Genomic DNA, 22,533 nt, shown 5'->3' with positions numbered 1-22,533 from the left:
TTTAAATTTTTTATGACATATCACAGCAGTCACCATAGCACATACATTCCCCAGTGTCCATAACCCAACCACCGTCTCCTTACCCCCTTCCTCCGGCAACCCTGTTTGTTTTGTGAGATTAGAAGTCTCTTATGATTTGTCTCCCTCCCAATCCCATGTTGTTTCATTTTTTCCTTCTCTACCCCTCAAACCCCCACTCTGCCTCTCAAATTCCTCATATCAGGGAGATCATATAATAATTGTCTTTCTCTGATTGACTTATTTTGCTCAGCATGATACCCTCTAGTTCCATCCATGTTTTTGCAATTGGCAAGATTTTGTTTCTTTTGATGGCTGCATAGTATTCCATTGTATATATATACACCAAACCATGTGTATATATATATGCCAAACCATGGAAAGAACCTAGATGCCCATCAACAGGTGAATGGATAAAGAAGATGTCCATTCATCTTCTTTATCTTCTTTATCCATTCATCTGTTGATGGACATCTAGGTTCTTTCCATGGTTTGGCTATTGTGGACATTGCTGCTATAAACACTCGGGTGCACGTGCCCCTTTGGATAACTACATTTGTATCTTTAGGGTAAATATCTAGTAGTGTGATTGGTGGGTCATAGGGTAGCTCTATTTTCAACTTTTTGAGAAACCTCCATGCTGTTTTCCAGAGTGGCTGCACCAGCTTGCTTTCCCACCAACACTGTAGGAGGGTTCCCCCAAAATTACATTTTTCAAATTATCTTTTTATCCTTCTCTTTTTTGCTGTATGTATATTTTTATTTTGCTTAAGTGAAGTGCTTATATATTGCAGCTGGATTGTATGACCTTGACCCTCAGTAAAATAAAATGACTGGCCTAGATAATTTGAAAGTTCTCATCCAGCTCAAAATCATTGACTCTTTGACATTGTAATTGTGTGTTCTTGATGCAGGAGGTGGGGCTGAATGTGCTTAGGGACACAGTTTCTGTGTCTGATGGGCTAGATTTTCATTTTGACTCGACTCCTGTTTAATTGTTCTTTTAAAATCTGTAAAATGGGGGTAATAACATCTGCCCCATCAGAATGCCGTGAGGTCAGATGATCCTTGTAAAATGCTTTGAACGACTCTGACACATAGTATTTACTCAATAAAAGATACCTATTATTATTTTTAAAGATTTTATTTATTTATTTGGGAGAGAGACCGTGAGAGAGAGCATTAGAGAGGAGAAGGTCAGAGGGAGAAGCAGACTCCCCATGGAGTTGGGAGACTGATGTGGAACTCGTTCCTGATACTCTGGGATCATGACCTGAGCTGAAGGCAGGTGCTCAACCAACATAGCCACCCAAGCACCCAAAAGATACCTATTATTATTATTGCTACTATTTGCAAAACACTGGAGTAAGTACTCTTAGGAATACAAAAGGAGTCGTCATCACAATTGAAATGGATTTCTAGAAAACCAGTACTGTCAGTCTAATCAAGACTTACTCTTGCTGCAAATGTCCAAAGAGTTTACTGTAAGGATATAATAGGTGATGGTAGGGCTATTGAAGGTGGGGTTCCCTAGGAAACAGGGAGATGTTGAGATGGAGGATATCTATTAGGGTCAGCACCCGTGAGAGTGAGGCAGAGGTAGCAGGGTTGGACAGAGGGAGCAGCTGAGCTCTGGTGCAGTACCAGTGAAGGTCTCAGCCAACTCTGTGAAACAATGGAACCTGGAGAGGCCCTCAGAGTTGCCTCAAGTTGGAGCAAGGGGCCCAGGCCTCTGCCCCCATGCTGATCAGTCTTGGATGTGGACAGCTGCTGGAAGGCAGCATGACCTGTGGTGAGGCACTCTTTTCAGTCTCCACAGAAGGCTGACAGCACTCGCAGCAGCTGGGGGAAGGAGGCCTCCCTTCCTGCAGGCGAGTCTGGTGGCTCACCACAATGCCTGGGGACTGAGAACAACACTAAGGCAGTCCTGCCAGGGTTGGAACGGGGAGGTTAGGAATGGAGGCTGCTGGGCTCATGTGCCAGGGCTGTATGAGTTTTGTCTGTGCTTCTGTCTGCTTCAGTCTCCTGCCTCAGTCTCTGAGCACCAGCCTCCTCCACCTGTTGGCTTTGCACATGGCCATCTTGGGTCTGCGTGGCTTGTCATGACTGACAAGAAAGACCCCTGTGGCTTAGTTCAGACGTTTGGGAGAGAGAGACCAGCCTGTGAGGAGACACCCTCTCCCCACCACCAGCTTGGATCAGCGTCCCGGTGCAGTCACTGGAGGTGGGGACTGGAACATGTTGTACTCCCCTTTCCTGGGGGTGTGGCCGGACAGGCACTGTAGGACGTCTATGGGATGTCTCACAGGGGCTTACCTGACGTGATGGGCAGTATTCGAGGCCCAGAGGGTGCTTCTAGGAATCCAACAGACAACAGTCCCTGCCCTCACGGCAAGCACATTCTCTCGGGGGGACCAGCTGTGAGGAAGTCAGGAAAGCCTGATGGAGGTGGGCTGGGATCTAGAAAAGCATCTTCACAGGCACCTGCAGTGGTGTGGGAGGAGCGGCAGGAGCTCCTCTGGAACCTGGTCCGCCATTGCTTCTCCTTCCCCGGAAGCTTGGAGGTTTCCTTCAGTTGGCTCCTCATTGCTTCCTCCTCCTCCTCCTCTCCAAACCTGTCTTTCAAGAGCAGCAACACTTTCCTTGCCATTGCTTTCCCTCTAGCTCCTTGCTGCCCCCTTAGATAGTCCAGCATCCTGGGTCTGACAGCCCCCTCAAACTGGCAGCCTCTCGCCTCTTTCCTGTGACCATGGCTTTCACAGCCATCCGCACCGACGTGAAACCTTGGGATGACCTATGGCTCTGCTCTTTCCATTTAGCCAGTCGGCAAGTCGTTTGGCATCTGCTTCTCACATCTGTCTCCTCTTCTCTGACCAGTTCTGGCAGGATCTTCTGAACTACCTCCCTTGGCTTTGGTCTCTCCATTCCAGCCCATCACATTAGTCAGCCAGATTAATATTCCTGAAATGCACCCCTGATGTCACATTCTTTGTCTCGATATTATCTTCTGGATAAAGTTCAACCTCCTTCTCTTGGCCTCTCAGAATTTCCTTGACCTGACTCCAAGTTGCCTTGCCAGCTGACATTCCAGCTCTTTCATACTGTTGATGGCTCTGTTCCACATATCCAGAATAAGTCCCCTGGTAGGCTCTAGGCTTCCCTACCACTGTGCTTTTGGGGGGCTTCTATCCCCCTCTAGGCCTTTCCCCCATTCTCCTCAGTTCTTGACTCATCTTTCTTTCTTTCTAGAAGCCTTGCCTGGCTCCCTCAGCCACATACGGCCCATCTTGCCCTCTCCGGAACTCCTCAGCCTCCATCTGAATCTCGCCGCCACCACTTACCACCTGTTAACTGTACTATAGGCCATTCCACACTCGGTGGAGCTCCCTACTCAGTGGCTTGAGGTACCTTTCCCAGGCCACACCAGAAAAAGGCATAGTTTAAGTAAAAATAGGTTGTCACTATTCTCACCCAGCTTCAAGACAATTCCCTAGTGTCTGCTTTCAACAGATTGCCCCCACGGGGTCTGCTTGTGTAGAAAGACTTGAGGCCTCTGAGGACAAGGTCAAAGGCCAGGTATATGGGTTAGCCCTCCATGGCACGTGGCTGGGGACTTGCAGAATGTGGCCAGTGAAGGAGTCCTTGTTGGCTGAATGCAGGAATGCCACAACGTACAGCCTCTCCTGGGATTTCCCTTTTCTCTTTTTTCTCCATAGAGGTGAAACATACTTTTGTTTCCTTCTGACTGGCTGTTTCAGAACAGTGCTGCAGGCCCCAGCAGTCAGCTCTCATTTCCTGACACAGGTCTGGGGTGAGAAGTAGCAAAGCACCTGCAGCATTAGGCAGGTAGCAAACCTCCCTTACAGTCAAAACACAAGAACTTCTCCTGCAGCCCTTAGAAGACTGTGCCCAGGCCCAGCTCCCTCTGATGGTGTCCTGGAAATGTTCTGTGGCCTTTATCTGTGCATAGAAGAGGCTCCTCTGTTTTTCCTTTTCTGAATTTCACTTACCTTGGAAGTTAATACAGGAAAAGTTTTTGGGGTGACGATTGGGTCTCCCTGGTGCTGGTCCCTCAGAACTCGCTTTTCCCTCCCACTCTCTTACTTCAGGTCTCCAACCAGGCAACTGTATGTCTCACCAGGCCTCTACCAGGCTGTGTCATCTACTGGGAAGAAGCCTCCCTGGCACCCTCCCCTCACCCCATGGGCTCTTCTTCAGCCTGTAGATTTCTGCTTTTATGTTACCTGCTTCCAGGAATCCCTTCTCACTGCCCTGCCCCTCCCGATGTCAGTCAGGTGCGCCCGCCCTGTGTCTGCCCTGCGTGTGTCTTATCCCTCCCCCAGTGTTCATCTCACTGAAGTCTAATTGCTTGTCAGTCTTCCTTCCTGGTCTGCATGCTCCATGAAGGCAGGCTGGGGTCTGCCTTGCCCACCACCATACCCCCAGCGTCTAGCACACAGTGCTGGACACATAGTAGGCACTCAGCACATACATTGACTGAATGGGTGGAGGCATTCAGTTGGATGGGTGGATGACTAGATGAGTGAAACACGTGCTATGAGCCGGTGGGTACCGCCACAGAATTGTGCATGCCAACTACATTCACCTCCGTGGCATTTAGTAACACGTGTTTATTGCTCATGCTGCTGGAGTTATCTGGAGGTCAGCTAGGCAGCTCTGTTGATCTTGGCTGGGCTCATGCACATGTCCGGGGTGGGTTGTTTTTGGCTGGGCTGACACAGGCAACTAGGGCAACACAACTGCACTCCTTGTGCCTTTCCCTCCCACAGGCTAGCCTGGGCATGTGCTCCCAGTGATGGCTGGGGTGTAGGAGTGAGTGGAAACACTCAAGGTCTCTGGAGCCCAGGCCAGAATGGGCATACCACATCCTCTTGGCCAGAAGAAGTCATAGGCCTGCCCAGGTTCAAGGGATGGGGGAACTAGATTTCATGAGAGGAACTGTCAAGTCACGAGGCAAAGACTGTGGGTATAGGAGAGACTGAGAAAGTGGGGCTATTCAGGCTATTAATCTGTCACACTGGGCATCCAAAATCATAGTTCACAGCTAATGGGGGCCTCGGGGAAGCCACACATGTCAGACAGACTTAGGTGCTTCACTTTCCTCACCTGGAAAATGGAGTAATGATATCTACCCTGCCCATCTCACGTGATGACAAGGAATTTGTTCATTCTCTCATTGGCCTGCGCACAGAGTTTGGGAAGGATGGTCAACTGTGAAGTGCCGTGCTGTGGGAAGAAGGGTGACTTCTCCATAGGCACCAGCCCTGCAGAACTGGTGTGGAGTGTAGGGCACCGGATAGGGGATGGTGAGACCAGGAACTAGCCTGCTGGCCTCACCCCTAGGCTATGGACATCTCAGGTCCTCCCTTGTACACAGAGGCCATGTGGGGTCTAATGGATAATGGATATAAACGGGTTTTGGAAAGCTTGAAGTGTTTTGCGGTTGAAAGGTACTTTTAGACAGAGGACCACCTTTGCCAGAGTAGCTAGTAGACAAGTCTGGCTTTAGTCCACAGCCCTGCCTCTCTCTCCCCAGGAGATGAGATGGCTGGGAGCAAATTATTCTATAAAGGTGTTTCTGTAGCTCAAGGCAGCGGCGAGGAGACTCGAAACTTACCAGGTCTTTTTTCTCACAAACACTGGGAAGTGCTGCCTGCAGAATTGTTGGTGACTGTGCCTCGGGCTCTTCCGCCTGTTACCTGCCCCGGGAGAGAAGGGCTAGGGCTGGTGTTTTTCCAGGGGCAGTTTCTTTCTCCAGTCCTGCTTGGTCATTTCCTTGGGATAAAGTCGAGTTTCTGGAGAAGCAGGCATCTCCTCCTCCCCACCCCCTTAAGTTTAGGGTCCTTGGTGATTAGCAGCAGCTCTGAAATGCTAATGGGAGGCTTGCTGGGGCCCTTGAGCTAAACTTGATCCGTGGGCATTTCTCCCACTCACTGGCTTTGGAGGAAAACACCCATCAAAACAACAGCCCCTCTCTGGCTCTGGAGACAGTCGTGGGGGTGGAAGGTGGGGCTTGAGGCCTTTCATTCCTGAACTCAGAAAAAGGGGGGGGGGGTTGAAAGCTGGGTCTTGCAGGATGGGAGGGAGAGGCCAGAGAATAATTAATAAGGTAATAAATTCTCAGGGTCTAGGCGCCCATCTGAGCTGTGCAGACTCTGGCTCGCACCGTGTCATCTGTGCCTGTGGCCCAGGCGCGGGCTGCATTCCTTTCTCCCCGAGGCTTCCCATCTCTCCAAAGGCCGTCATCTGGCTGGCCCTGTGGAAACACCTGGCTCAAAGTGCGTCCAATTTCTGCAGCGCAAAAGGAAGCGCGTGAATGTTCTTTGCTGACAGCACATTGTTATTTTTCTTTTCTCTCTCTCATGAATCACTGTGCCTGGAATCTTCCCTGGAAGCCTTCATTGAGCCAAAAATTCGGTCCCCAGTCCTGGGGACTCCGATGCATTGGTGAGCAGCCATCCAAGGCAGCTGACGTTGTGGGTGGGGTGGGAAGGATGAGCCTTACTGGGCTCAGGTTCTGGCTGGTGGCACATGCTGGCTGAGGGGATTTGGGGAGCTTATCAAGTGAGCCTCATTCTCCTCCTCAGTCTCCTTGTCCATGAACTCCTCTGGGTTTGGGGTCAACATTACACAAGATCAGGTGTGTGAAATAGCCTCGCAGAGATGGGTTTGGAATCTGACTGAAGACCGATCCACACTAAAGGGCCCTGATCCCTCATCTCACTTCTCTGGTGGCTGTGGTAATCCTATGTTCATGTCCGCTACGGAAGGGGACATCCAGGCAGGGAGGGGCCCAGCAGTTCCAGGTTTCACAGCGTCTCACATGTGCCATGAACAAACCTGTGGGGCTGTAGCTGACGTCTGCTTCCCGACAGGTGCCAAGAGCGGAGCATCACTCCCCATCACAACCTGCTGGGGATGCCCTTGTGGGATTACCATTCTTGTTCCAAGACCTGGTCCTGTGCTCTCCGAACTACATTCCCTCAGGCACCAGAGTTCTCGAGGGCCTGTGTTACCTCAGGGCCACCCTCAGTCTAAGACCAAGTATGGGAGAAGTCCTTCCCTCCAACTCTGCCACGCTTTGTCATGAAACCTCACAGTGTTTCCCATGGCACATCTGAGTTGGGGCTTGAAGTATGAGTAGGAGTTCATACTAGTAGGGTAAGGGGTAACTGTGACACTTGTATTTTACTTAGAAGCTACCCTTTCTCCCACACTGATGCCCTCTTTCTAGGTTAATGAAATCAGTGCCGCAGACCAATGCTGGGGTGCCTGCCCTATACCTGTCTTTGAGGCGTGGGCTGGAACTCCATGCATTGTATCAGCAGCCGCCGCACACCACATCTTTATCCCCACCACCTGCTGGTGCAGCGGGACTCTGAGCTACACACTGTAAGGGAAAGGCTGTGCATGACCTCTACTACTAGAAGCTCTACATTTGAAACTGGCCTTGTGGCACCACATCCACAGAGCTCTTATAAAAGTTTACAAACCAGGATTTGCCAGTCAGCATGTGACATGCCTACTTTATAGAAGGAATTTAATAAATATCTTCCGGTTGATTCTCCCTGTCCCTGACTGTGGTCTCGCAGTGGCTTCCCGACTGGTCTCCTTCTCTCCCGGCTCCTCTAGCAATCATTCACTGTCTGCCATGCTACTACTGGGTTTTTCTGTAACCTTGATTGTGGGGTATAAAGTATGAGGCCCTGAATGTGGCCTTCTGGGTTCTTCACTATCTGGCTCCAAGAAACCCCTTCTGCCGGAGCTTCTCCTACCTCCTGCTAAACCTCAGCTTCTAGCCTCATCAGACCCTTTGCCAGTGCTTGAACAGTCTGTTCACTTGGAGAGCTTGGGGACTTTGCCTTCTCACTTCTCACTTATCACATATCACATCACTTATCACTCACCTCTCACGTAATCCCTGTTCTAAGCCAAAGTGTGGGAGAAACCCTCATGATGGGGCCTTTTCTATTGTCCCCTAAGCTGGTGAACTCCTATTCACTTTCCAAGGCCAGGCTAAGGGAAGCCTCTCTGACCACTTTGGCTCCTGCCATCTCCTCTGCAGAGATCCCTGCTTCCTTCTCAGTGTGCCCATAAGCAATTTTGTGCATAGTTGTTTTAGCTCACTGTGATGTGATTATTGGTCTCTGCTGAATTCCTCAAGGGCAGGTCCTCTGTCATCTCTGTAGATATGTCCTCCTGTCCTTGCACTGAGCCTGGCAGATGCTAATGAATCTTGAGTGAATGTGGAAATGAGCGAATATAGAAACAGAAAGTTAAATAGGAATTGGGTCATCCATGTCTGAGGAGGAAGGGGGAATTCTGAGTACTGGAGTAAAACATAAAGTTAATATGATGAGATCGAGAGGAGAGAAAGTGTGAGATTTCCAGGTCTAGGTAGAAATAAGAGAATTTTTGTCTCCCTCCTGGGCATTTGAAAAGAATTGCCAGAGTTAAAGATAAAGCTATTAATTTAGAGGAAAAAGAAAGAAAGAATACAGGGGCATGGATAAAAATGATCTTTCAGATTTAAAAATTTATAATGCATATGTAACATTTATTGAATTCTCTGGCAGTGTGCCAAGCACTTTTGCATGCATAATCTCATCTAATGCTTTTAGCAACACAGTAAGGTAGTTACTCAATGTCTCCAAACCTGAGACCTGAAGATAGATAAGAGCTAGATGGGATAGGATGGAGAAATGGAGAGAAGAGAAGGGCATTTCAGGCAGAAGCAAGGGCAAGTGCAAAGGCCCCGAGGCAAGAAAGAATTTGGTATGTTCAAGCAGCAGAGAGAAGGCTGGAGAACTGGAAGATAGTGAGTAAGGGGCAAATGGAACGAGCTAAGGCAGTGGAGGGGTAGAGGCCAGACACAGAATCTCATAAGCCACATGAAGGTGGAGAATAGGGAGGACAAAAACGTGATGGTGATGGTATGAATTAGGTTTTCACTTTCCAAAGAAGAATTGATTTGAAAATATTGGGAGGGGGGCAATAGTAATATGGGGGCTCGTTTCGGGGGCTCTTGTGCTTGTCCAGCTCAGAGGTGATGGGGACTTTAACTAGGGTGGTGGTAGTGGAGATAGAGATAAATAGATAAATTCAGAAATGTTAAGGGCAGTAGAATGGATAGGATTTGGTGATGGATGGAGGCATGGGGGTAAGCAAGAGGTGAGGAATGACTAGATATTAGCTCGAGCATGTAGGGAAATGGAGGGGGCATTTCCTCACATAGGGAATATTCAGGGAGGGGGTGAGTTTCAGGGGGGAATGAGGGGCAGCTCATGAGCACAGGGGTATATGGAACGTTCTGGGAGGAAATGCTGGCTTTGATGGTCACTTAAGTCCCTAGAATTTCGGAAAGTAGGACCAGTACTAGACTGTCACCATCCATATGAGGTACCTGTAGGTCTGTGATGTCTCTTTCCTGCGGGGCAGTGGTACATGAGAGCTTCTCATGATCATGGTTTGGCCTTGTGCCCCTTGACCATTCAAAGACAGATACTGAAAAGGAATGAGCATCACTGGCATTTGTCTCTGCTTGTTGATATTTTATGTTTCCTACCATAAAGTACTCTCAAGATCCAAAAGCCTCAGTCCTGGAAACTGGAATGCAAAATAAAATGACATTTTATCCGTCCCTCTCCCCGATAAACCAGCCCACAGAATCCTCCCTTCATTCAGTAGGGAGAATGGTGAGTGAGACTTTGGAAGTTAGACTCTTACTGTTGTGTTCTTGCTGGAGCAGACTGCATTGGGCAGCTCAGCTCAGTGCCAAGGAGAAATTACCAGAGGCGAAGTGGGGAGGGAGGTGGGGAGGTGGGGATTGAAACTCATTTCCACGTGGTCAGTGCAGGTGGTGGCCACCTTGGCTGTGAGATGCCTTTTATGGGACTTTTGAGCATATAACCTGATTTAGGCCCAAACAGGACACAGCAGTGTGTTACAGTAAGAAATTGCCCTCTTGTTCGACGTATAATAAAACTCTTCATGCCGAAACTGACCTCAATCTTATGACCCCACTTTCTGTGGAATTTGAGGCCCAGAACTTGGCTCCTAGTAGGACCACAAAAGCAACCCGTTGACCGACTGACCTAGAGTAGTGAAGCTCTTTGCCCGAAGTCTCACAAAGAGTTATCATCCGAACAGGGAGCAGAAAGAACCCACTACACTGCTGCCAAGTGGCAAGCTCATAAACACGAGGTGTTTTTCCCCTTCGGTAATAAGACTCAAGACATGAAATACGAGCTTGGCAAAGAGTTCCATATTGCGTTAAGAGGACAAATAGATTTATATTGGGGCGGTAAGTGCTTGCACTGAGCCCAAGTGCGAATGACTGGTTTCTAGCCTGACCGTGGAAATTTGCTGCTGCGTTGGAAGGTACATCTGCTAAGGGAGCTGCAACCTTTTCCTTTTTCTTTGGCTGATCTTGTGTCTCTGTTACAGTCAGTGGGCACACAAGCAACATTTTTTTTTTTTTACTAATTGACAGGTAACAGAGTCTTATAAAGGAATAATAATTATACTGTGAAGAAGAATCACACCCGTTTGTATAATTTTTTACTGTTTGCAAAAATCTTTCATGTGTGTGTGTATTTCTTAATTTGATTTTACCACAATTCAGAGGTGAGTATCATTAATCCCAGTTCATGGATGACGTTAATACCTTGAGGCAGAGCTGGAAGTGACCCAGAACTTACTTTCTAAAGTCCATGTTTGGGTCTGAATTAACCTGACGAGACCACAGCATGTATGTACACCAGCATGACCTTCATTCAGGCTTGTGGCCCATTATTAAGCCATTAGGCAGCTATAATGACTTTTATTTTTTTTTCTGAGGCTTTTCCTGCAAGTTTTCTGGACTTAGCATTTGAGAAGGTACTTGATTTCCTTTCTTTACCTTTTGCTGCGCTCATCTATTCTCAGAGGCATGGAGGGTCACCTTCCAAGAGTTTCTCTTGGAAGTTCACTGACTGACCCCAAGAATTGATAGCAGTGATTATAAGGACTTTGCCTGATGTGCACTGTAAAAATGAAACTCCTTCAAATAGTCAGGCCCCACTCACTGACCTCCTTGCACATTTAATCTCTGCCCCTGTTATGGAATGGACAAAGATTCCCTTAGAAAACTTTTGCAGAGTTTTACAGAGGTTAAAAAGAAAATGCACACACACACGCATACATGCCTGAAATCAGACCCTTGTGTTCAGACCCTTCTTGTTTCTCCTTCGCTCCTTTACAAAAATCAATTGGCAAGAATTTGCAAAGTTGCCAGGATGAGGTAATGGGCAATAACTCACGTGGCTTTCAGAAACATAAATCACTCAGCCTGATGTAGTGCCTTTCCATTCCCGTGGCAAGGCTTCATGAGCAGTTGCTGTTATGTGCATAAAATATTTGGGCTTCACTGTGGCCTTGGATATTCTTCCATGTGGCATTCTCATCAGAAGGTCAGGGAAATCCATCCTGTATCCCATTACTGTCAGGTGCACGCACACATGGCCGGAGGCACCTTCTCAGTGAAGATTAGCAGCTCTTGCCTGGGCTGGCCATTTCAGCATGAGTTAATGGGGTCAAGGTGGGGACAGTGGTGGCAGAGGGGAGGCTGCCATGCTCTGGGTTTGAATCCAGCAGGGCTGGCATTGGTCGAAGTGACATATTCTGAGAAGGTTTTCCGGAGTCAAAAACTGGAGGTTTATAGATGTTTTTTGTTTAGCAAACACAGCATTAGTATAAAAGGGTAAATTTGAATATATTTGATCAGATCTGTGCTCTCTGTACTGTTTTACACTGGGTCCCTAATCACATTTTTTGTCACCTCCCTGACAACCTCTGGGGATATTTAAGATTGTCCCCGCTAGAGGAGATGTCACCCTGCTAGACCACTCCCCCCCCACAATGGCCTTCCCAGGGCCAACAGATATTATTTTAAAAAACATACTGTTTCTCCCAATATTAGAGGTGTAATGCCTATTTTGTAGAAGATTTGAAGAAAACAGAAGCAGCACTGGGGCTCCTGGGTGGCTCAGTCAGTGAAGCATCTGAATCTTGATTTCAGCTTAAGTCATGATCTCAGGGTTGTGAGATGGAGCCCCATGTTGGGCCCTGTTTAAGAGTCTCTCTCTCTCCATCTCCCTCTGCCCCTCCCCATTCTCTCCCTCCCTCCCTTCCTCTCCTTAAAAAAAAAAAAAAAAAAAAAGCCACCAGAAAGAATATAGAAGAAGCACAGTGATTAGCGTAGGAGTTGGCAACCTATAGCACACTATAGGGCCAGAAAAAACCCATCACCTGCTATTGTACATAAAGTTTTATTGAAACACAACCATGTGCTTTCATTTCCTAGTGTCTGTGATTCCTCTTTTGCCACAAGGGCAGAGCTGAGTAGTTGCAACGGAAATTAAATGACCTGCAAAGCCTAAAGTATTTACCATCCAGCCTCTTACAAAAAAGTTTGCCAAGCCATGGCTTAGTTCCTAGGTGCTCAGTAAATATCTACTGAAGAAATGAAAAGATCTGTGATCCCACCACCCAGAGAGAACCACAGTTAACGTTTTGGTATATAATATTTAGTCTTTGTGTATAAATAGCTATAATTACATTTTGGGAGGACTAAACTATACATCCTATTTTTGTAACCCACTTTTGTTATTTAACATATTTTAGGTGCATTTTTTCAAGGTCGTTATTGTTATGCAACATGGTTTCTAAACTGCATGAGAGTTGCGTGGACGTGCCAGGAAACTTAAACGATACCTTATTGCTGGGTTTTATTGTGTCCAGGTTTTCACTTTTACAAACAATGTGATAAATACCTCTGCACATACATTTTTTTGCACATGCCTCTGATCCCACAAGGGGAATGATTCCATCTCATTTTGTTAATTATTTTTTCACCTAAGTATGGCTTATCCTCCCAGCACACTGGGAATTGAGAGTAAGGATCCTACTGTATACTTCTTTTCATTGTGCCTCCTCCTGCCCTCTAACATACACATAGTAGGCAACCAGTAAATGCTGCTGAGTGTGTACGACACAGTGTCTTCCTCTCCCTCCGTGCTTGTACAGATCCTGCGATCCAACTCTCCTCCTTCATAAGGTCCCTCCTTCTGACTTGCTATATCATTCACTGCTTAGACCATATCCTGCCTTTCTTTAGAGCTTTCAAAGTGGTGTGATGTATGTTGTATCAGTTTCCTATGGCTGCTGTAACAAGTGACTTAATCTAACACTCATTAATTCTCTCACCGTTCTAGAAGCCACAATTCTGAAGTCAGAATTCTGTTTCACTGGGCAAAAATTAAGATGTTGGTAGAACCCCAAGTACTCCTTCTAGAGACTCGAGGGGAGAGCCGTGCTTTGCCTCTTCCTGCTTCTGGTGGCTGCTGGCATTCCCTGGCCCATAGCGACATCATTCCAGTCTCTGTGGTCACGTTGCCTTTCCCTCTTCTGTCTGTGCCAATCTCCTACATTCTCTCCCCAAAAGGACACTTGTGATTGTAGTTAGGGCCCACCTAGATAATCCAGGATCATCTCTTCATCTCGAGATCCTTAATTTAATCACCTCTGCACAGTCTTCTTTGGCCTTCTAAGGTAACATTCAATTTCTAGGGATTAGGAGCCAAATATCTTTTGGGGATCATCGTTCAGCCTACCACATATGTCACTTCATTTGACTGGTTAATTGATTCTTGTAAAAATATTTGTGAGGAACCAACGTGATGGGCAGGCATTCACACTGTGCTAGCTGCCTTGCATCACAACAGGAGAGAAGGGATTTGTGTAGGAAGAACTGTAATCAGGAGAGCTGAGCACTGGCCAGGCAGCTGGGAGACCCAGGTTCTGGTACCACATTGGGTGAGGCTCTCAGTTCTTTGACTCCTCTGTGAATTAAGGGATTGGACTAACCGCCATTTTTCTGAAGTGAGAACAGAACACCACTGTTGTTATATATGTGGGATGATTTTGGGTGTCCACTGGGACAATACTAAATAGCAACGACTCACAGAAATAAACCTTTCTTTTTTTTTTTTCATTCTTTTCTTCATTCTTATCTTTTTTTTTTTTTTTTTTGGCCATTATAAAAGTTTATTTAACAAAAAAGCTCAATATGAAAATGCACACGATCTGATTTTTATATTGTAGTAAAACAGGTACTATGGAGAGGGGACATGTGGAAGCAGTTGATTCTTCTGATGAACAAACACATCCATTGTTTATACTCGTTCTAAGGCTTCTAACATGATGATACTATTTCCTCGTATTACTACCATTCCAATATTGTTCTGTTGCCCACTAGTTGCCATTTCCACACATTCATCTATCACAAGATCCATAAATGGATCGAACCCCCACAATATTCCTTAAACATGTCTGCCACCATTTAATTTCAATGATAATTTCTTGTCCATAAATTTTTTCAGCTCGGGAGGGTGAGCTTTGCTCATGGTGTCTACTCTGCAAGCTCAAAGATGCCTCCCATTCTTATCTTTTTAATTCTCCTTCAACCCTTCTGATTACTTTAAGGAGAGAAGTCTCCATGAGTTGCTAACATGCCTTCCACACTTCTTTGAATACTTGCCGAACTCCTTTTATCAAAAGAAAGCAGGTCTCAGGTAACAGAAACTAGGTAGAATTTAATAACATTATTTTGTGTCCATTGTATTTATTTTTCAAATACCTCCCATTAATGATGAGTGACTCAGGTTTTTCTATTGATGGCCGTACTGTAAAGTATCCCAGGTAAAAAGTGAAGTGATTTAAAGAAATATGTTGAGTCAATACAGGGTGGATGGTTTCTAGAGAGAACACATTGTAAAGATGGCTCTCAATGTTTGGGAAACACTTGGATGTTTCCAGGCTGGCCCCCAGCTCTTTGACTTCTATTTTAGTTCTATAAGCAGGATAGGATTGAAAACAAAAAGAAGCATCCTCAGTCCGAGGACGCAGCTGGAGATTCAGCATTAATGAATCCTGATTTCTTCTCATTTAAATGCATCTGATCCTTCAGGGACCATTGAGCAGCAAAGCCGCGAATATTAATCTCGTGTTGAAATTGATCACGACCCACTTTAACTCCGAGCTTCTGGTAGGAGGAGGCGTGGCCTTGTTCTGACCATTCTTTGCATTTTGCTGAACATCTGGAAGGCGGGGAGGCAACTTCTGTTTGACTTCTTCATGAGAGGGAATGGCTATTAGTTAGACATGGCACAGATGCTGTGGGGAAGCCTCTCTCCCACCTACTCTCCTGTCTGGTTTCTGAGGAAGAAACTGGTTTGGTAATCCAGGTGAAGGCGGTCAGGAGGCTTCAGAGCTGGGTTTCTGCCTTTGGACCACAGTGGGAAGTGGAATCTCCTATTTCCCATTTTTTCAGTCATTGATATCCCTCATGCCAGTTCCCTGGTGTGTTTGGAACCATATTGTTTTCTCTTACTTACAGGAAGATTTTGCTGGTTGACAACATTATCATCACCATTATTAAATAACTATTAGTTTTTCAAAACATTAGCCCATGTACTATGCTTCCTTTTGGGGGGAGAGTGTGGTGGTAAGAGGAAGAGGGGGAAACACCAGTCATTTCACCCAGTTTTTGTGTTCTCTCAACCCTCCAAGAATGCTGGAAGCAGATGTAATTTGCTTCAAGGAAGCCTCAGGAGTTGGATGCATTTTGATTATCTGGGCTAAGCCTGGCTTACGCTTCTCTGAGGAATAGTAGATGGCTGAAGACAGTATAAGAATTTGGCTGACTTGGTATACAGTAGGTATGGCAAGCGCTCAGGAGGCATCCTTAGCAAGTGGTATAGATTTGGAGCCAAAAGACTCCTTAATGTCTAGGTGAAATTGGGCATGTCACTGTACTTCTCTGTGCCTTAGTAACCTCCTCTGCAAAATCAGGGAATAGTAGTAGTTCCTCCCAAGGCTGTAGCACAATATTCGCTGCTTACTGCTTTGCCTGAATAAGGAGACACTTCATGGGAAGCACTCAGCACAATAATTATCTACTGTTATTTCCTCCATTTTACAGATGGTAAAGTCAAGGCCCAGAGAGGTTACTGACTTGCTGAAGGTCACACAGCTAGCAAGCTTCAAGGCTAGTCTCTGAACTTAGCAAGTCTGATCCCAGATCCAGCTCTGGGCAATGCACTACCCAGCTCCCACCTGATTTAGGGCTGAAGTGGTGAAAAGATATGAGAAACAGTTTTATTATTGGGATGATTTGCTGTGATTGATGGGGAGCAGAGCTAGAATGGGGCAGCACCTGGAGGGCCACGTCTGCCCAGCTTTGAATCCTGTGATTCAGGAAGGTCCTTTCCCTTCTCTTGGGTGTCAGTTTCCTCACTTACGGTGTGATACCCAGCCCCTCCCTGAGCCTTTGGTGGTCAGAAGCCATGATGGATGTGAATGGGCGTGGTCAAGGTTAATACAGGACCGACTGAAGTCTCTGGTGAGTGTCCCTGGCCCAAAGAGGGAAACAGTGCCAGGAACTGGTTTGCGTCTGCAGAGAGGGCAGACTGAGGAGCTTGCTCCCTGTCACCCACCCAGTCAGCTCTACCCACAGCACAGGCAGGGAAGGGTGACTCGCTTATCTATCTGGGCCTCCATTGTGGTTGCTAGGAAACAGCGCCTGGTGGCTGGGACTGGCGGAGCAGCTGGTGCTCTCCAGCATGGTGTGGTGCCATTGCTTGGGAGGGGGGGTGCTTTTGGAGAGGACTGGAAGGAGGAGGGAACCCAGCGCTGAGTAACCCCAGGGATAGTGGCCAGGGATGACACAGCCTTCTTGGTGGAATTGTGTTTGGTGGGGGGTGTGAGATGGGCTGGGGGAACACCTAGCCTGGTGCCCAGTGTGCCCCATGCTCTGTCTGCACAGCTACAGCAGCAGTGGTGGCCCGTTCCTGCCACGTACTGCTTATCTGCCATGCTCCAGGCCTCCCATCAGGTGCGTTATATGGACACCACCTCTCTTTTGACTAACCCGAGAGGAAGGTATTGTTAGTCCCCATTTTATAGATGAGGAAACAGATTCAGGGAACTGAAGCGGCATCTACAAAGTGGAGAAAACCGGGTTTGTGTCCAGGCTGGCTGTCCCCAGAGGCCGGGAGCCTCTGCCCTTCCCCTGTCCCCAAAGCCTGTGAGCCTCTGTGGAGGCTATTGGCCCAGGGTCTCCTCGGTGCCTGGCACATGGCACACATTTCTAGTCTGATCCTTGCAGCACCCCTGCAGGGTGAGCATAGTTGGGAGAACAGCTCAGAGAAAATGACTTGCCTGCCTAAGACCTCCCAGTGCATGTCTGGCAGAGGCAGTATTCCAACTTGTGACAGCGGCTGGAGTCCAGGCTCTGCCGGTCTCTCTACTCCCTCTGCCACACCACCTCCCTCCCCTAAAGCTGGAGGTGGATGGCAGTAGACTCTTTCAGGATGCTGGCTGTTGGGCTGGCCACAGAAAGCAATACTAATAAATGATGATCATAGCTAATGAGAGCTTTTATTAAGCTTCTCATCCAGTGCTCTAAACCCATTAGAAGTTTCTGCAGTGCTGGGAAATGTTTTGCTCTGTCCAGTACAGTAGCCACTAGCCACATGTTCTTTTGAGCACTTGAAATGTGGCTAGTGCAACTGAGAAGTGAATTTTTTATTTTAATCAAATTTAAATAGCCACATATGGCTAGTGGCCACTGAATTAGGGCAGTGCTAAAATAGAGCACTGGTTGGAGAGCTTTCTTGAATGATCACTTATTCTTACAACAAACATGTGAGATAAATTATCACCATCCCCATTTTACAGAGGAACCTGAGCTGCAGGGAAATAAAACAAACATGCTCATGTTTACTCAGCTTCATGTGTGGCAGGGCCAGGATTTGAATCCCCCCGCAGGTGAACCCAGGGCCTGTTACATTGTCCTACCAAGTCCATGTTTTCCTCCTTGAGGTCAAGGTCAGGATGCACTGGGGTGGATACAGTGACAGCCAGGGCCAGTGAGAATGGCACGAGGCTGACAGATGGAGTGTGGGATGGAGACAGGAGGTGGAGCGGGACATGATCCCCGAAAGGGGAAGCATTGGATCCCCAGGGAGAGCACCTTGACCTGGAGTCTGGGTAATCTTGGCTCCCTTCTGCTCTTTACTCTGGATTTGGGCCCTGACTCTGCCAATGTCTGGGTGAACCTAGGGCAAATCACTCCCACTCCCTGAGTCTCATTTGCTTCATCTCTGAAATAGGAATGATAGTAGCAGCAGCCTCATAGGACGCGGTGATAATGAGGCAGGATTGTGTGTGCATAGATGCGATGAGGCACTGTCAGCAGTGACACACCATACAGCTCAGCCTCCTCGTTAGCTCCAGAAACGCTACGGGGGGGGGGGGGGGGACGCCAGCTGCCTCTGTGGAGCAGAGGGGACACACGCTCACTCGATCTTGATTTTCAGGTTGAATGTGCTGTGAAAGTGGGGTCTCACCATCCCAGGAGGTGTCAGAAGTTACCATGTTCTCAGGACAGGGTCCAAGGTTGGAATTGGGTGGGGCCTGGGAAGCTGCATTTAAAGTTGCTCTTAAGGTCACATTCTGACCCCTCTTTCTAACCCATCTGCAGCCTAGGGGCAGAGGCCTCTGGGGACAACTCATTGGCATTCCTAAGTGGTCAGACTTGTTAACAAGAGCTGCAGCCTTTGTATCAAGTTTCTGGCTTTGTCTACCTTTCTTTTCTCTCTCTCTTTCTCTCTGTCTTTTCCCCTCTCTTTTATTATGGAAAGTTTCAAACATTACCAGAGTAGAGAGAATAGTATAACAAGCCTCTTCCTCATATCCATCACCACAACTAAACTTCAACAATCAACTCAAGGCCAATCTTGGGTTACCTAGAAGCCTGCTACTCCCCAGTCCCCCTGACCTGAGGTTATTTTGAAGCAAATCCCAACATGCCTGTTTTTAAATAGTCCCTATGGCCCCTCGTAGATTCTGGGAGCTATCAGTTGGTACAGTTGCAGAGGGGGGCAGTTTAGCAATCTCAAAATAGCCATGCAAAAGAGTCATGTGAAGTAGTCATGCGAATGCCCTTCGCTTCTGCTCTTCCACGTGACGGGTCCGTCACACAAACGATCTACCTGCACGAGTGCGAAACGAAGCCTGCATAGGGTTCTTCATTCCAGTATCGTTGGTGATAGTGAAGGTTTACAAACAACCGGTCCGGTGAAGGGGACTGGCTAAAAATTTATAAAGTTTACAGTGGACTTATATAGTACTATGGAAAGGAATGAGGAAGTTCTTTACAAAGTGATATGGACTGATCTTAACAATGTATTCTTATTTTTTTTTTTTTTTTAAGATTTTAAAATTCATTTATGAGAGAGAGAGAGTGAGCTTGAGTAGGAGGAGGGGCAAAGGGAGAGGGAGAAGACTCTGTGGCCCACGGTTGGTGGGGGCGACCCCAGGATCTTGGGATCATGACCTGAGCTGAAGACAGATGCTTAACCAACTGAGCCACCCAGGCGTTCCTTCCCAATGTATTCTTAAAAGACAAAAGTAATGTGCAGAATGCTGTGAATGATGTGTTGTTATGTTTGTAAAAATGGGGGAAATAATGTATTTGAAATACACCATTATTTCTAGAAGGATGCACATGAACCTAGTAAGTTGGTTACTTTATTAGAGAGGGACTAACTGGCTGGCGGACAGGGATAAGAGAGAGATTTTTCTCTATATATCCTATCTATCTTTCGAATTTTGTACTAATATTTTAAATTCCTGTATTTCTTATCGAAAAATAGAACTTCTTTTTTTCCCCAATAAACCTAAAACTGCTCTTAAACATGTCTATTAGTTAACAAAAAAGTATTTCTCCAAATGAGTTGAAACTTGCACAAAACTTGCATAAATATTCATAATTCCTTCAAACTGGAAACTATCAAGGTGTTTTTCAGGAGGTGAATGGATAAATAAACCAGGACTATTATTCCATATAATGGGGTATTATTCAGTGATAAAAAGAAATTAGCTATCAAGCCATGAAAAGACATGGAGGAAATTTAAATGCTTATCGCTAAATAAAAGAAACCAGCTTAAAGAGCATATATAATGTATGGTTCCAACTATATGACTTTCTGGAAAAGGCAAAATTAGAGAGATAGTAAAAAGCGAGTAGTTTTCAGGGGTCACAGAGTGGCAGGAAGAAGGGATGAATAGGTGGAACTTGGGGGATTTTTAGGGCAGTAAAGATACGCTGTACGATACCATAATGACAGCCACGTGACGTTCGTGACATTATGCATTTGTCCAAACTCATGTGATGTAACAGGCCAAGAGTGAGCGCTAACCTAAACTCTGGACTCTAGTAAATAGTAACATATTAGTTTTGTTCATCAGTTGTAACAGATGTATCACATCCATCAGTGCAAGATGTTGATAATAGGAGAAACTGTGCTTGGGAGTGAGAGGGAGTATGTGGAAACTCTGTACTTTCTGGTTAATTTTTCTGTAAACCTAAAGCTTCTCTAAAAAATGATCTATTAATTTTTTAAAAATAGAATTTCTAATTACCTGGAACCTGAAGAAGACCGGCTGCCTCTGCTTGTAAGGTTGTAGTTGTGAGTGGGGTGGGGAGCATGGGGATACTTGTTTAGCCCTAAGGCTGGTCGACCTGAGTGTCGCCATGGGCAGTGGCATCGGCATAGCCACTGTGGTCTTTGGTGAGACTATTGCAGAAGAAGCAGAAGCTTTATGGGGAATGGATAGGCAGGCTGTAGATTCTTGGGCTTTGGAAGTCAGAGGAATTTGTCTTTGAGCCTGTAAGCAATAGGGAGCCATGGAGAATTTTATGAGGAGAGTGCCACAGGGAGCTGAGCTTCAGGAGTCCAGGTGTCAGAATTAGTTCTGCCCCTTCTTTGGGCCTCATGCTTTTTATCTGTAAAACCAGAAGGGTACAGTAGGTGATTGGAGAGGTCATCTTCAGCTTCAAGGTTCTGACAGCAAAGAGCTTTTCCTGACTTTCCAAACCCCTTTTCCTCCCTGCCCCACCCGCTTTAATTTTTCTGCTGCTCTGCGCTATGCTGTGGCTGGAACCGCCCCCTGGGGGGAATGTCTGCTGAATGGAGTCTGAGCCTTGGGAGCAATTCTGTTTTATTTTATTTTTGTCGCTCCTTTGAAATCTTCAAGGAGAAAACCCAAATCTGTGCCAGCTCCAAGGAGGAGCAACTTGGAAGGGAGTTAGAAATAACGAGAAGGGTAATCAAATCCTTTCAGGGTTCCAGAGCACGGGTGAGCTGCAGTTGGAGATCTAGCCAGGACCGTTTCCTGCTAGAAGGATTTGATTTGACTCTGAGCTGCCCAAGCTCCTAGAAGGTTCTATGCACGAGACAGCCTGGAGGCTCCAGCTGGTAGTATGAATTGGGGGAGATTCTCTGCTCCTTCCAGATCATCTCTTGTCATCATAGTGTGATTTATGAGCTTTTCCTCTAAAATATGAGAACACTGGCTCCTGATTATGCCCTGTAATTCCGGAAAGCAGTGGCTGCAGCATTTCTGATTAACAATTCTCTTTAGACCACCATCTTGTTACAAGAAGGATACAAGAGGTTGAATACAGATGGATTAAAGTCTTTTAAAAAAATAATATGCTTTCAGTCTAGTTAGGTGTCTGGAGGATCTTTGCTGCCATCTGAGGGATCTGGGCTTGATTCCTAGATTAATTGCAACATACCAGCTGTTATGAACAGAGAGGCTGCTTACCTTTGAGCCTCTACCTCCTCATATATGGGGTGAGAGTAGGGGAACGCTAGTAGCTCCTGCCTTATGGGGTACAGATAATGTGAAATAATTTTGTGAATAAGTCAGCACTGTGCCTGCAACAAATGATGGACTCCATAAATGCTAGTGATGATTACTATTTTGAGGCCCAAATAGTAGATGGTCTGAAAGTTATTTGAAAAATATTTGGAAAGCATTTTTATAACTATGTGTTGATATGGTAGGGCTTGCCTTTTGGGGAGTGATGGCATCTCAAACCAATTCAACACATAAGCCATGTCATAGGCATACCTGTGCAGCTTGTTATAGTTCAGAGAACAAAATGTAAACTTGGGCAGGTTCCTGATTACAGTTTACACAGAGCTGTGCTTTCTTCCTCTATAAAAATGGATAATAATGTCATGGTGTGTGTGTGTGTGTGTTTACGATGTGGTATGTGGTGTATGGTATGTGTGTGCATGTGTGTAGTATGCTGTGTGTGTGGTGTGGTGTGTATGTGTTGTGTGTGTGTGAGGTGTGTGTGTGTGTGTGTGTGTGTGTATGGTTGTGTTGAGTGAGACTCCCATAATCACAACTCTTAATATCCTTGGGTAAAAGCACTTGGTAAAAATAAATAGTAATTTGTTGTACAGATAGCGATTCCTGATGATCTAGTATGTGCAGGGAAAATCTACCTTCAGAGCTTAAATTTCATTTGAGGAGCTAAGGTGGATATGACTCACGTTCGTGAAAGAATTAAAGCAATGGCAGGAGGCAGACAGA

The 22,533-nt window shown here is 46.4% G+C and overlaps 1 protein-coding gene and 1 pseudogene across 6 annotated transcripts in view; one reads left to right on the top strand and one right to left on the bottom strand.

The window, feature by feature from the left end:
* The window catches only part of SRGAP3 (SLIT-ROBO Rho GTPase activating protein 3), a 251,163-nt gene that overhangs the window by 93,035 nt on the left and 135,595 nt on the right, over nt 1-22,533 (top strand). The gene's annotated exons all lie outside the window — the stretch shown is intronic.
* Nucleotides 14,103-14,510, bottom strand: LOC132009879 (small nuclear ribonucleoprotein G-like; annotated as a pseudogene).

This window comes from Mustela nigripes, chromosome 2 (assembly GCF_022355385.1).
Source record: "Mustela nigripes isolate SB6536 chromosome 2, MUSNIG.SB6536, whole genome shotgun sequence".
Taxonomy (NCBI): Eukaryota; Metazoa; Chordata; class Mammalia; order Carnivora; family Mustelidae; genus Mustela; species Mustela nigripes.
Note: the sequence above shows the minus strand (reverse complement) of the source record. Positions and strands in the feature narration are given on the sequence as shown.